Consider the following 15,402-nt stretch of genomic DNA (forward strand, 5'->3'; position numbering starts at 1 on the left):
AAAGGTACATGTTTTCTTACTAAATTTGAATCTACATCAATTAAAGATGCTTTGGATAATGAAATTTGGATTGAAGCACTAAATGAAGAGATAGAACAGATAGAAAGAAATAAGATTTGGACTCTTGTTCCTAGACCCAAGGATAAAAAATTAATTGGTACAAAGTGGGTTTTCAAAAATAAGCTGAATGAAGATGGAGAAGTTTCAAGAAATAAAGCAAGGTTAGTATTCAAAGTTTATTCTCGAGAAGAAGGTATTGATTATGGTGAAACTTTTTCTCCTATTGCAAGATTAGAATGTGTTAAAAATTTACTTTCTTATGCTTCATATAAAGGATTTAAATTTTATCAAATGGATGTGAGATCTACATTCTTGAATGGAATTGTTAAAGAGGAAGTTTACATAGAACAACCTGTAGGTTTTGTAGATCCTAACAAAAGGGATATGGTTTGTAAATTGCACAAAGCATTGTATGGTCTCAAGTAAGCTCCCAGAGCTTGGTATGAAAGACTTCATAACCATTTGATGAAGATTGTCTTTCAAAGGAAAAATAATAACAACACCCTTTATATCAAAGAACCAGACAACAAGATTGTGTTGGTAGAAATCTTTGTGGATGACACATTTTTTATTGGAAATGATGACTTGTGTAAAGCTTTTTTCAGAGGTAATGAGTAAGGAATTTGAGATACCCATATTTGGAGAGATAAAATTCTTTGTTGGACTATAAATTCAACATAAGAAATATGGTATCTACATTATTCAATCCAAATATATCAAGGAGATACTAAATAAATTTGGAATGGAGGATTCAAGACCAGTTGGAACACCTATGTCTACTAGACATAAGATTTACAAGAATGATGATTCCAAGGAAGTAGATCAGACTACATGTAGATTAATGATTGGAAAACTATAATATGTAGTGAATACAAGCCCTAATATTGCATTAGTAGTCAGTATCATGGCAAGATTCTCATCAAATCTTAAAGAAAATCATATGATGGCAATCAAGAGAATCATGAGGTATCTAAAGGGTACTAAAGACTGTAGATTATGGTACAAGAAAGGAGTCACTTTAGATTGGAAAGCCTTTACTAATGTTGATTTTGCATGAAGTGTTGATGAAAGGAAGAGCGCCAATGATGGAGTGTTCTTTCTTGATAAAAGATTAGTCTTTTGGACAAGCAAGAAGTAGAATTGTATCTCTCAGTTTATAGAAGAAGAAGAGTATGTTATAGTAGTAGTTAATTGTTCCAATATTGTTTGGTTCAAGCAACTATTACCAAGCATGAAGGTAGAAATCAAGGATCTAGTGGTTATCTTCCATGATAACACTAGTGCAATTAATATATCAAATAATCCTATGATGTATACCAAGACCAAGCACATTGCAATAAATATCAGTTTCTAAGAGAATTGGTGTGAGATAAAGAGGTAAGATAGGAATAAGTGAATACTAAAGAACAAATTGTAGACATATCCACTAAGCCATTACCTAAGGATGCATTTTTTTATCAAAGAGGTAAGTTATGAATTATTCCCCTATTTGAATCTTACTAAATGAAGTTTAGTGATGCATCAACTAGTGCATGTTGAAGATCAGTCAAGTTGATGCAGTATTGAAAAGGGCAGACTGCATATGAATTAATACATGATGTACATTTATATTCATTGAATATTGTCTTTGGCATAAGATGTCAAAGAGGGAGTGTTTGCTATCATTTTCACAAAAATTTTATAAAAAGGGAGAATTATGTGATGAGGGAGAATTTGCAGAGATGTCAAAGAGGAATAACTTGGTCTGAAATATTTAGAGCTTATATCAAAGAGGGAGAGTTTTCTATCATAAGAAGATGTTGAGGACATTGTTTACTAAAGTCATAGGGAGTTCACATTGATAAAGTGAGTTCTCATGGCTGAGAATCAAAATGAAACTAAGGATATTTTCCTTACTATTATTTTTCTCTAAAATTTAATTGTATTATGACATGGTGTGTTGCAATCAATTCCAAAGAGGGAGATTGTTGAAAATAATTGGTTAATTGTGTATTATCTTTGACATTACAAAAAATGTCATATCTTTACCAATCAATGTATGTCGAGCTCACTCATGCAATAAAGATAGTTTCTTGTGTCTGCCGCGTATTCCATTGCTTACTAAGTTCAAAGGACAATGTCTATTAAGTTCACTTGGGCATCGAAGAGAAGCTCATAGAAGTTGAGATTTAACTGAGCTCACTTGGTTACCAAGGTAAGTTTGAGTAACAAAGGAAAGTTGGATGGAACTAGTGTTAACTAAGCTCACTCAATTACCAAGGAAAGTTTGTGAAGATCTAGTGTTAACTGAGTTCACTTTGTTAACACAAGAGAATCATTTATGAGTTAGTGTCTACTAAGAAGGTTCCACTAATGAAGGATTTTCTTATTTTGGAATATTGAGTTTATTGGATTTGTTTTTTGGTTCTTGTTGACTAAGGAGATGAATATTGATTATTCTAAGATGTATTCAAGTCAACTTGACAATGTATATGATATAAGTATAAGGTCAAGTTGAGGTTTGAAAGTGTGTAAGTGTATGGAAGAATAGAAGATGCTTAGAGGAAGAAAATTAGAAGGATAAGTGGAAATCCTTGAGGAGCTGCAAAGATACATTCAATCGGGAAGGATCAAGTATTGGATCTAGAATTGAGATCTAAAATAAAAAATACAATAGCATCAAAAATTAGGCCATCTCATTGTTACTCTCTAACCATTGTAGCAGTGATCTAGATTGTTGGTCTCAGACTAGTTTTGAAATTTGAGTGTCAATACACTTAACCAAATTCTCAAGATGATGTTGAGCTATAGTGTGTGTCAAGCTAGAGATTTAATAGGTTTCAAGTGAACTGCAGGTGCTGAGTGAAGTTCAAGTGTTGAGTGATAAGTGATGTTGAGTCACTATAGGTGCTAAGCAAAGCATAGATGTTGAGTGAAACAGAATTGCTATAGGAGCCGAGTGAGACAGAATTCCTATATGTGATGAGCATCAGCAACTAGTAAGTGTTGAGTAACATAGAATTAGCATATGAGTTTGTATCTTCACAAACTCAAATGTAAACCATTTTTTGGGCTGACATAGGATGAATCTTGAAGGATCTTGAAGATTAGATTCAATCTTTTACATTACCTATGTAATCAACATGTAGCCAATAAGAAAAATGGAGAAGGTATGCAACCAATAGGAAAAGTACGGGAATTGAGTGGGAAATGAAGAGTAAATATTGATCATAGATTCATACTTAACCCTAAGTCTTTGAAGCTTTTAAAAGGATGACAAAACCCCATTGTGTGTCTGCATGTGAAAAGTGTATGGGTGAATTATAGTGAAGTTCAAAGGGGTGTTTAAAGAATTAGAAAGAGAAGAACAACATTGCAAAATTTAGCTGATTAGAACAGAGCAATCAGAATTTCAAGAAGACACATATCAAATCAAGTAAGGATCATCAAAGTAGACAAAGCAAAACAAGGATCTGGAATCAGCAATTGAAGATTGCAAGTCATCAGGTCAAGACATTCTACTATACTTTCTAACCATTTTATTGTGAGAATGAAAATACTATGTTGATAGGTTGGCTTAGCAACTATGTTGGTTTAGTAGCCATATTGTAGATCCTTAGCAGGATTGTAAATCCTTCAATAGGGTAACATTCCAAGGGAGTGTTTGTAGGTCACTTTTAACAGGGTATAAAGTCTTTAACAGGATAGGCCTTTCATAGGGTAGACCATTGAAAGTGGTCAAACTTTGTAACCTTGAACAGTTACATATTGCTACAGTGATACTTTGTGGGTGTCATCCCCATCTAGTTTTGCCTTCTCATTTTGGAGGGTTTCTGGGTTACCAAATACTTGTGTTATCTACTTTCATGCATGTCTTTACTTTCATATTTATTAGATGGATTAGATGCATGTGAATGTTTTTGGTTAAAAGGTTTTGAAAAGGTTAAAGTTAGTTACTTCTTATTCACCCCCCCTCTCAGAAGTAAATCTTCCCACTTGTAAAATCCAACAATTGGTATCAGAGCCAAGTTCTCATAAGAAGGAGCCTTACAGCTTGGAGAAAAGATCTAGAAATGGAAGTCTACAAACTTGGGAAGATCATAGAGAATTAGGTAATTGATATAAAACTTTATCTACACACTTTGGAAGAAGCTAGCGAGGAACTGAGAAAATCCTTAAAGAGAAGAAGAGAGATTGCCATAGCTAAAAATGATACACAATACAAGGAGATTGACACCTCAAAATTGTTTGTAAATGGAGATTTCAAAGACTTTGATGCAACAATAGTAGACCTCAAGGAGATGAATAGAGCTCAAGCAAAAGAAATCAGAACACTCAAGATTGAACAAGAGTCACAAGCCATGATGCTTTGTGAGGTGACTGAATAGAAGAAAAGAGCCATTGAAGATAAGGCTATGCTAGAAGATGAAAAGAGAAACCTTGCCAAAAGACTAGAAGAAAATTCAATTGAGGTTTCAAGAATATCAAACATGTAGCTAGACACCCTAAGTCAAATGATGAATGCACATCATGAACTGAATGTTAAGGATATTGAGATCTCTACATTGAAGATGCAAAATGAACAACTACAAAATGATCTAAAAAGAGAGAAGGAGATTGTAGAGAGTTTCAAAAAACCCAATGAGGCCATCAAGTGCTTTGAGTAGCAACTAAAAGCACCAAGGGCTAGCAATGATACTTCAAGACTAGGATACACTAGCACTGAAAAAGGAGAGTCATCCAAGACTGTAGAAGAAAGGAGTAACAAAGGTAAGAACACTAAACCTACTTGTCATTTCTATGGTAAAAGGGGACATACCTCTAATGTATGTAGGAGCAAGAATTCTCATCAGCATGACAAACCTAATAATGTGAGTTACTATCATACATGTAAAAAGCAAGGACATTAAGTACATGACTATAGAACTAGGACTATCATAACACCAAGATTTGAAAGTTACTACTACAATTGCAAAAAGTGTGGACATAGAGCTTTTGAGTGCAGATCAAAGCCTATGTGGATACCTAACCAAAAAAGGGAAATAACCATGGACATCACTACAATTGGGACTACAACACAAGGTATAGTTTTTATTACTGTCAGGAAAATGGACACATTCCTGAAAATTGCATAAGAACACATTTCAAAGGAAACTACAATAGATGGTTGAGTTAAACCACATGTTTTAGTTGATTAAAGACTGGTCATATCAATAGGAATTTCCCAACAAGGTCAAAGGCACCCAACTCAAAGAACAACAAAGGTAAAGAGATGGTAGATGTTGAACACATCAGAGGAGAAATGAATAAGACATGGAAGAAGAAGATGGGAGTAGCACATCAAATGAAGGGATCACTTTATCTAAAAGGTCAAGTGGTCACACTTCATCAAACAAAGCAAAAAGAAGGCATGTGGGACTGATTTACAAAGCTTTATCATACATCAATTCCTAAATAAGAAAGTACTAAAAAGAAGAGATTAGCATGATTAAAGATGCAAAGTTAAAATTTCAAGATTTCATAAGTATTGTTGAGTTGCCCTTAGATGTCGAGTAAAATTTCAATACATGCCGAGTTGATTGCCAAAGATAGTAGAAGCTGAATGATTAGTTACAGTTGAGTTGGTAGTGGAAGCCGAGTGAAGAGAAATTTTAGTTGAAGCTGAGTGAAGGACACTTCTATGGATGTCGAGTGGTGGAAAGGCAATGGAAGCTAAGTAATGTAGAAATAGTCAAGTGAATAGCTATAAATGCATTAAGCATTAAATACAATGAAAATAGGGTATTCATCATGTTTTGAATCATTTTTTCTTCATTGTGGTCAAAAAGAAAAGACAAAAAAGGGTGAAGAACAACTACAAAGAAGAGAATCCATAATTTAAGTTGATTTCAATAGAAATTTAACATGATTTCATCAAATTTGAGGTGTTTACATTTGTGCCAAGTTACACAATTTCATATTATCTTCATGTTTAAATCCTAGATCATACAAATGGCTTCTAGCTCTAGGAAAACATAAGGGAAAGAACCATTTTAAGTCTAGCTAGTATCCAATGAAGTAAAACAACCTAATTTTTTTCCAATACCAGAGGTAGCATATAAAAATGACCCAGCTGGAGCCCTATTTTTCATACCCCCTAAGGTAGTTATGGTTCAAGATGTTAGAAGATGTTACAATTGTAAAATTGGAGCCATATGTGACATGGAAATGAGGGAAGCCTATGAGAGACTATGTGAAAATGGAGTTTTGAAAGAAGAGTATTAGATTGTTGAGAAGAAGGGTTTGACATGTGCCGTACAATTCCCTACAGTTTTCAAGATTGAATGGATCAAGCTAGTGCTTAGAAAAATACAGGATGGAAGCTTATGGTTGGAGGATGGTCCGGTGAAAATAATCAAAAGAATTGTACATAGAGTGATAGGGTACCCAACCCTAGATCAGCCAAAGATCCTCAAAAGTGATGCCAAGGAAGCAATTGACAAGAACACTAGTGCCAAGTTGAACAAGAGAGGAATGACAATTGACACCATTCAAGACCCTCTTGTTGATTTTGTTTTTAGAGTCATTGCACATAAGTTCTACCAATCTAGTAGACTTAATAGTGTGCCTTGCATTACAGTGGATGTGGGCTACAAACTAGTGAAGAAGGATCATACCTATGATCTTGCAAAACTATAATTGCAACAAATTAATGAAAATTTAGTAGCAATAAGAAGGACAAAGGGAGCACAATGCAAGTTTGTTTCTATTTTTATTTTTATTTTCTTCTATGTACAGAATGAGTTTCCTTCTTTTGGTAAAGTTAACTAGAAAACAAATAGGTCTATCATAGCTCAAGTTAATGAATACATAAAATAGATAGGAGCTAGTTTTGAGACCCTAATTACTAGCTATTTTGAAGACTTCAAGAAAACCATGAAGAAAATGCTAAGAATTCTAGTTTCCTTAGTAGAGAAGCATGTAAATGATGTATGCTTTCTTGTATATATTGATTATACATACATACAAGTAGCTACACCAAGATTTAGATTGGTAAGACCTTTTGGCTATGAAATAAACATAGATGAGGCATCAGCAGCTATAACTACATTGTTAGTTGAGGAGTGGAAAAAAGTGCACCACATTTTGGAACCTATGATGTGGTCAGGTCAAAGGTGGATATGGAGTTGAAGACTATCTCCACACTAAAGAAGAAAGATAAACTTGTGAAGAAACTTAAGCCCAAATTTGGTGAGGGCACTACAGAAGGAGAAGGAGATAAAGAAACAAAAGATGATGAAGAAGAACAAGGACACAAAACACTTGCTTTGACCCAAGGAATGTGGGAGGATAGAGAAGAAGAGGAAGGTGTTGAGCAAGAAGCACCCAAGGCTGAAAAAAAGAAGAGAAAAGCACAAAAATAGCCAGCTGCACAACCCAAGGGGAAGAAGAAAGCAACAAAGCCAAGCCAACTACAAGGGCAAATACCAATTAGCTAAAACCCAAGTGGAAAAGGAACAAGGAAGAAAAAAAGCCATAGAGCAAGGAGGGCCTGTAGAGAAAAAGAAGAGAAGAAAATATGTTGCACCTCCAAAGTTAGATGAAGAAAAGATAGAGTCTAATGATGATCAATACAGATTGGTAAGACATTCTACCAAGTCTAAATTGGAAAAATTTTGTAATAACATTAGAGATAATGTTGATTTAACTAGTTTAAAGACCAATAAATTTTCAAAAGAAGAACAAAACATAGTGGAAGATTCCATCTACACTATGATGGCTAAGTTTAAGACCACCCCACTTGAACTAGACAATTCAATACCTAAGGAGCTAAGCTCCATTGTAGAGAATAAATGGCATTATTGCCTTAAAATGGAGAAGAAAATAAGGGAGTCAGCATTGGCTCATGTAATGCCTAATCTAACTAAAGGTCAAATAACCATTGCTAACAAGAAACATGGGAGCAAATTTGCACCTAAATACAGAGCCTTCAGAAGTTTGTAAAATCAAATTAAAGATTTTGTGCAAAAGTCCACACAAATGTGGAAATTAATTTATGGATTGACTACTATCAAGGAAGGGTGGGAAGATCCCTTTGAGGGAAGAAGAAGAGAATGAAAAGGATGAAGAGGGAGAGAAAGAGAAAGAAGAGGCAATAGTGGAGAAGACACAAGGTGAAGAGGTAACAGATGAAGAGTAGCAACAAGAATAGAGTGTCCAAGACACCCAAATGCACCACCAAGTTCTCCACATATAGCACCTCTAGAAATAGTAATTGTTAAGGATATTCCTAAAACCTTAGGTTAGAACATCAATACATTAACTGCAGAGGATCTCAAAAATATCCTTCACCAAACCACATTGCAATCATAATTATGTACAAATCCTATTTTGGTCAGTGTGGAAGAGTTACAAAAAAATGTAGCATAGATCACTAGGGAGAAGGTTAACACACAAGAACCACCTTCATAACCTCCCACAGCTATAGAAGATCAGCCTAAAGAGCAAGAAGCATAGGATACAACTACTAAGGTTGATCATATAGTTATAGCAATAGCAACTACTGAGGAGCCAACAAAGGAAAAAATAGGACAAGATGTTCCTACTACACAAAACCAAGGTGCACCTCCTCAAATCATTATTATTGATCAAGGCAGTAGAGAAGAATAGAAGGAAGAGGAGAAACACCCTAAAGAAAAAAAGCAAGATGTAATACAAACATTGGTGAACTTGTCTAGTATGGGGACTCCTACCAAGTAGCCAAGCACTAATGTCATACCACTACATATTTCAACACCAGACTCAAGCTCCAACAAGGTAGCAAGGGCACTTCACTATGGAGACCCTGTACTTGATGAGGAAATAGTCATACCAAGTTATGACTCCAAGACCTTGAATCTAGCTCAGATAAAAGAAGTGCAAGAGGCACTGGAGAGAAGGAAGAAGAAGAAGATACTTAGAAATGAGTGTAGACAAAAGCAAGCATTGGTAGAAATCAAAGACATATTCCTTGATGCATTTAGCTTGCTAGTACCTAATGAAACCAAGCCCATCATGAAGCAATTTTCCAACATAGTGGACCAGGTACAAAACAAAGACCTTGATACAAATGTTAAACTATTAGAGTAGTTTGAAAAGAATATCAAATGAAAGTTAATGAGAAAATATCTAGTGAAATAGCACTTTCACAAGTGTAATTGGCTAAGAAAATTGAAAAAGTGAAAATAGTACTTGAGGACATTTTCTCATTGTACTTCAAATTGTGTGACTCATCATATTTCACACAAGAAACCAGCCAAAGGATACTGAGCTTGGAATGAAATCTTAAGATTTCTAGCACATAGCTACCCAAAGATCTAGCTCAAAGTGAGAAGCATTTTGCAACAACGCTTCACACCCAAAAGGAGTTAACTGTACGAATAGTAGAAGAGGCCAATCTTAAGGCCAAATTAATACAAATTCAATCTTCTATTACTCCACATCTGGAAGTCCTACATAAGGAACAAGTCTATGTAGAAAATGTTTTGAAGAAATATCCCAATCTTTCTACTTTAGAAGGTCTAGTACATCTTGCAACAGAGACAACCATCTAGCACAAATCACTGGAAATTGCCTTAGACAATTGGGATGCTTCTCTAAAGATAATACTAGAGGTAAACAAAACATTTTTGGCTAAATATTCCATTCATTCTTAGGACCCTTTGACATAAGTACCAAAAAGGGAGAGATATAGTATTTTGGGGGAGATATACCCATAGGGGATAATAAGAATGGATGTAAATAAAAGTAGACATACCCAAAAGAGGGAGTTATACAATTTTGAATTTTTGAGGAGAAATAAGGAGAAATAGCCAAAAGGATGCCAAAATTGCAAGAGGAATTGCAAATAGATGTGAAAGGGGGAGTAGATATAGAGTACAAATAGATCAGACACGGAAGAAGACAAGGAAAAGAGTATCAGACATATCAGCATGAGACAAATTCAGCACAAGAGTCTTTAGTTATAAGAATGAAATTTCGGTTATAGAATTGGTAGATCATCTCAAGGGGAGTTACAAAATTTTGAGGTATACAAAATTTTGAACAAGTTTTTGAAGTCTTGTACATATGCCAAATAGAATGTGTGTTATACTCATAGAAATAAGATCCATAATGTTTAGTTAAGTGTTTTTGAAACTCATGTTAAAGGGGAAGATTATTGGTCTCAGATTGGTTTTGACATTTGAGTGTCAACACTCTCAAGATGATACCAAGCTATAGTGTGTGCCAAGCTAGAGATTCAATAGGTGCCAAGTTAACTTCAAGTGCCAAGCAAAGTTCAAGTGCCAAGTGATAAGTGATGCCGAGTCACTATAGGTGTCGAGAAAAGTATAGATGTTGAGTGAAACAAAGTTGCTATAGGAGCTGAGTGAGATAGATTTCCTATATGTGTTGAGCATCAGCAACTATTAAGTGTCGAGTAACACAGAATTGGCATATGAGTTTGTATCTTCAAAAAATCAAATGTAAACCATTTTTTGAGCAGACATAGGATGAATCTCAAAGGATTTGAAAATAAGATCGAATCTTTTACATTACCTATGTAATTAGCATGTAGCCAATAAGAAAAATGGAGAAGGCATGCAACCAATAGGAAAAGTGCAAGAATTGAGCAAGAAATGAAGAGTAAATATTGATCATAGATTCATACCTAACCCTAAGTCTTTGAAGCCTTTAAAAGGGGAACAAAACCCCATTGTGTGTGTGCATGTGAGAAGTGTATGGGTGAATTATAGTGAAGTTTAGAGGGGTGTTTAAAGACTTAGAAAGAGTAGAACAACATTGTAGAATTCAACTAATCATAACAGAGCAATTAGAATTTCAAGAAGACACATATCAAATCAAGCAAGGATCATCAAAGAAAACAAAGCAAAACAAGGATCTAGAATCAGCAATTGAAGATTGCAAGTCATCAGGTCAAGACATTCTACTATACTTTCTAACCATTATATTGTGAGAATGAAAATCCTATGTTGATAGGTTGGCTTAGCAACTATGTTGGTTTAGTAGCCATATTGTATCCTTAATAAGATTGTAAATCCTTTAACAAGGTAACATTCCAAGGGAGTGTTTGTAAATCCTTTAACCAAGTCACTTTTAATAGGGTGTAAAGTCTTTAACAAGACAGGCCTTTCATAGGGCAGACCATTGGAAGTGGTCAAACTTTATAACCTTGAATAGTTACATATTGCTACAGTGATACTTTGTGGGTGTCATCCCCACTCCAATTTTACCTTCTCATTTTGGAGGGTTTCTAGGTTACCAAATACTTGTGTTATCTGCTTTCATGCATGTCTTTACTTTCATGTTTATTAGATGGATTAGATGCATGTGAATGTTTTTTAGTTAAAAGGTTTTGAAATGGTTAAATTTAGTTACTTCTGATTCACCCAACACCCCCCCCCCCCCAGAAGTAAATCTTCCCACTTGTAAATTCCAACATAGATCTCTTAATAGAGTTGGCTATATAGCTATTTGTAAATCCTCTATCAAGGTGACATTTCTAGATTGAAGTGTCCAAAGACCTCTAAAAAGGCCACTTCTAAAAGGGTGATTAAATCCTCTAAGAGGGTCACACCTAATAGTTTTTTTTGTAACCTTTAACAGGGTTTTCTCCTAATAGGGCTCACTTTAGAAGAGTGAAAATCAGTAACTAGTTGCAATTGGTGGTTTTTCCCAAATTGGTTTTCTACATTAACTCTTGGTGTCACTTGTGTTCATTCTATTTCTTTTATGTGTATGAAACTAAGTTAATTAAGGTTAATCACATATAATATTCTAAGATTTTCATGTTAAGCATTTGCTGAGTTACAACATATTATCAGTATTAACCGAGTGCCTATGTGTTTTTCGAGCTATAGTATTTTTGTAGAGCTTATGTTCTATGCTAATATCTAAGGGATCTGGGATTTATTTTACTATTAATTGATTCACCCCTTCCCTCTTAGTTATGCCTCTTACAAACACAATTGCACACCTAAGAATCAAGGCAATGGAGATAGGCAAGGTGATGTATAATGTTGGGATTGCAATACTTATGTCACTTGTTAGTTATGTGGTAAGTATGGAGACATTGCAACAAATTGTGTGAGAACACATTTTAGAGAAAAATATAAAAGTTGGAAGAATGTTGGTTTGGTATGTTATCACAGTCAAGATGTTGGTCACCTAAGTAGAGACTATACGAACCAAGCCCTACTATTCAATGATGAACAAGAAAAAGGAAAGGAAAAAGTTGGAATTGAGGAAGTGAGAAACCAAATGAATCAAATATGGAGGAATAAATTAGAAGGAAGCAATAGTGCCAATGATGAAGTTTTGATCACTCAGTCCAATTGATCAGGTAATCCCACCACCACAAACTAAGATATAGAAATATGCATGAAACTATATTTCAATTTATCAAATACATTAGTTCCTAAGATTGTATGCATGAAATTCAAAATCAACATGGTATTAGATGCATAAGGACAGACTTGAAGTATCAATGAATTTGAATTCTGGGTTGAAGAGTTAGTTATGGATGAGTGTCAGTATTGAAGTCTTGAAAGTGTTAAGCGACCAAGTTGAAATGTTAAATTTGACTAAGTGATGATATTGACTAAGTTGAAAGAATTTTCTAATGTTATGACTGGATTTCACTATATTGTCCACAAGATAGATGTTACACACCCACTATGTGTATGAAACATTGATGAGGCCCTAAAATTAAATTTTTGAGCCTTATAGTGAATCATTTTGTGCATCTTGCATTCAATTTTTCAAAGAGAGAATTGATTTGAAGTATTCTTTGAGCAATTCAAGTGAGTTTAAGAAATATTTGGTATGTTTCATTGGTGTTAGAAGTGAATTACAAGTATTTTTCTTAAGGTTGAGTTACCCATAAGTTTGCGATCGAACCCCAAATTGAAAGAATGGCATCAATTTCTATAGTAGCTAAGAGGAAAATGGAATTGGTGGTAAGTAATGCACAATCAGTTAAAAATGAAGCTTGTTCCCCAGAAAATTTTAAAGCATATCAAGAGATTGTGATGAAGTTTGATTCTTTATGTGCCCTATCATCAATCCCACCTAGGGTTATCATGGTTCACAATGTTAAAAAAATGTATATGCATAAAATTGGAGAAGTAGGAAACTTTGAAATAAGGAATGTTTATGAGAAGTTATATTAGAATGAAAGGCTATAAAAATTAGCATAAACATGCTTCCAAGTAAGGGTTAACTCATGCCTTGAATTTTACAAGGATTTCCAAGGTGGAATGGATCAAGATTTTTTTGATTCAAATTCATGACATGAAACTTTGGTTGGAAGATAAAGTAGTGAAGATTACCAAGCAAATAACTCATAATGTCATTGGTTACCCTATTACAAAAATGGTCAAGTCTATTCACTACCAAGGCAAAGATGCAATTGAGGCCAACACATTAGCAAAATCAAATAAGAGAGTAATGATGATCTCTATCATTAAGGATGTAGAGATTGAGTTTGTTGTAACATCTATTTCTCATAACTTTTATCAGTCTAGTCGACTTGATAGTGTCCCTTGTGTATTTTTTGATGTTGTGTGGAAGATTGTAAAGAAAGAACATAGTTATGACCTTGTAAACCTCTAGCTAAAGTAGTTAGTGGAGAACTCAGATAGCATAAGAAAAGAAAATAATAGTTTATGTAAGTTTTGTTCTTTGATTGTTTTGTATTTTCTTCTATGTTCAAAATTAATTTCCTAATATTGCTAATGGCATTTGGGATAAGAAGAAACTAGTAATTCAGAAAATAAATGAGTTCATTAGTCAAATGGGTGATAATTTTGAGACAATCATGGATGAATACTTTGAAGAGTTTAAGAGAAAGATGAAGAACATAATGAGGATTCCTAAATCCCTAATAGATAAGTACTAAAATAATGTTTGTTTCTTAGTTGATAAAAATTATACATATGCCCAAGTAGTTATACCTAGGGTTGCATGACTAAGACCTCTATCATATGATATTAACATTGATGAAATGACAATAGAAGTTACTACATTATTGGTTGAATAAGTTGATAAGGATATCAAGCCAATTGATAAGTATGAGACAACAAAGCTGAAGATTACTATAGCAATCGATGCTCCTAAGATAAATAAGAAGAGGAAGAGTATGATTGAGAGCCTAGAGAAAGCATTAGAAGAAGGAGTTGAGAAGGAGATGCCCCTATAAATAACTAAATGAAAAGGTGAGGAAATTAGTAGCAAGGATGAATAGGAAGATGAAAATGAAGAAGAAGAAGAAGAAGAAGCATAAGGAAAGGGAAAAGAGACAATGGATACTAAGCCATAGGAGAGAAAAAAAAAAAAAAAAATTAGAATTTTCAAGCCTCAAGTGGAGAAAAGCTTTAAAAATATAGTCACTAAGCCTACACCTACACCACCTAGGGTCATTAGGAAGAGTACAAGAGAATCCACCACAATAGAAGTTGTTGAGACAAAGTAAGGAGTAGCCAAGCCTACTAAACCTGCTCAAAGGAAGATTTTGAAAAAGATGAAGAATATTGTTGATGAGGTAGAGCCAAGTAATCTTACTAAGAAACAAAGAAGGAAGGTAATTCTACCTAAGGAAAATGAAGAAGATGATGAAGAGAAGACTGATTTTGAAGATACAAGTTACTTTAGGGTTGTAGTGCACAAGACCCACAAATAATTGATGAGATTTTTCACAACATCAAGGAAAGTGCAAGACTGTAGGGACCTCATTTCATTAAGTATGAGAAACCAGATGTTGTTGATAAGAATAAAGTTGATGAAGATTTTTTGGATATGATGGATAATTTAAAGTACTTCCCATTAGAGTTAGGAAACATGATTCCTAAAAAATTATATGAAAAATTTGATGAGAGATGGAAATTTGCATTAGGAGCTGAAAGACAAATTAGGGAAGGAGCACTTGCCACTGTTATGGCAGAATTGAATATAAAGAAAATTGCAAAGGCAATGAAGGATTATACTAAGAAATGTGTTCCTAAGGGAAGGGAATTCATGATTCTAAAAGGAAAAATGAACATGTAGTGCAAGAGTAAAATAATATGGCAAATGATATATTTTTTGATGTCTACTGATGAGAATAAGAATGAGGATAAATAGGAGGAACTAGGAAATATTGAACTAGACAACCAAGAAGATATCTATGATGATAATGAACACCTTGAGGACACAATTAAAAGAAAGTGAAAAGAAAATTGAAATAGTTACAATAAAATATGAGCTCAAGGAAAATACAATGAAGGTTGTGACTAATAAAGAAACTAAACTAGAAAAGACTATGTTAGTTGAGAAAGAACATGAGGAAGCTCCACAAGTGAAGTCAAC

This window comes from Cupressus sempervirens, chromosome 3, assembly GCF_028749045.1.
Source record: "Cupressus sempervirens isolate cs-2001-9-10 chromosome 3, ASM2874904v1, whole genome shotgun sequence".
Classification (NCBI taxonomy): Eukaryota; Viridiplantae; Streptophyta; class Pinopsida; order Cupressales; family Cupressaceae; genus Cupressus; species Cupressus sempervirens.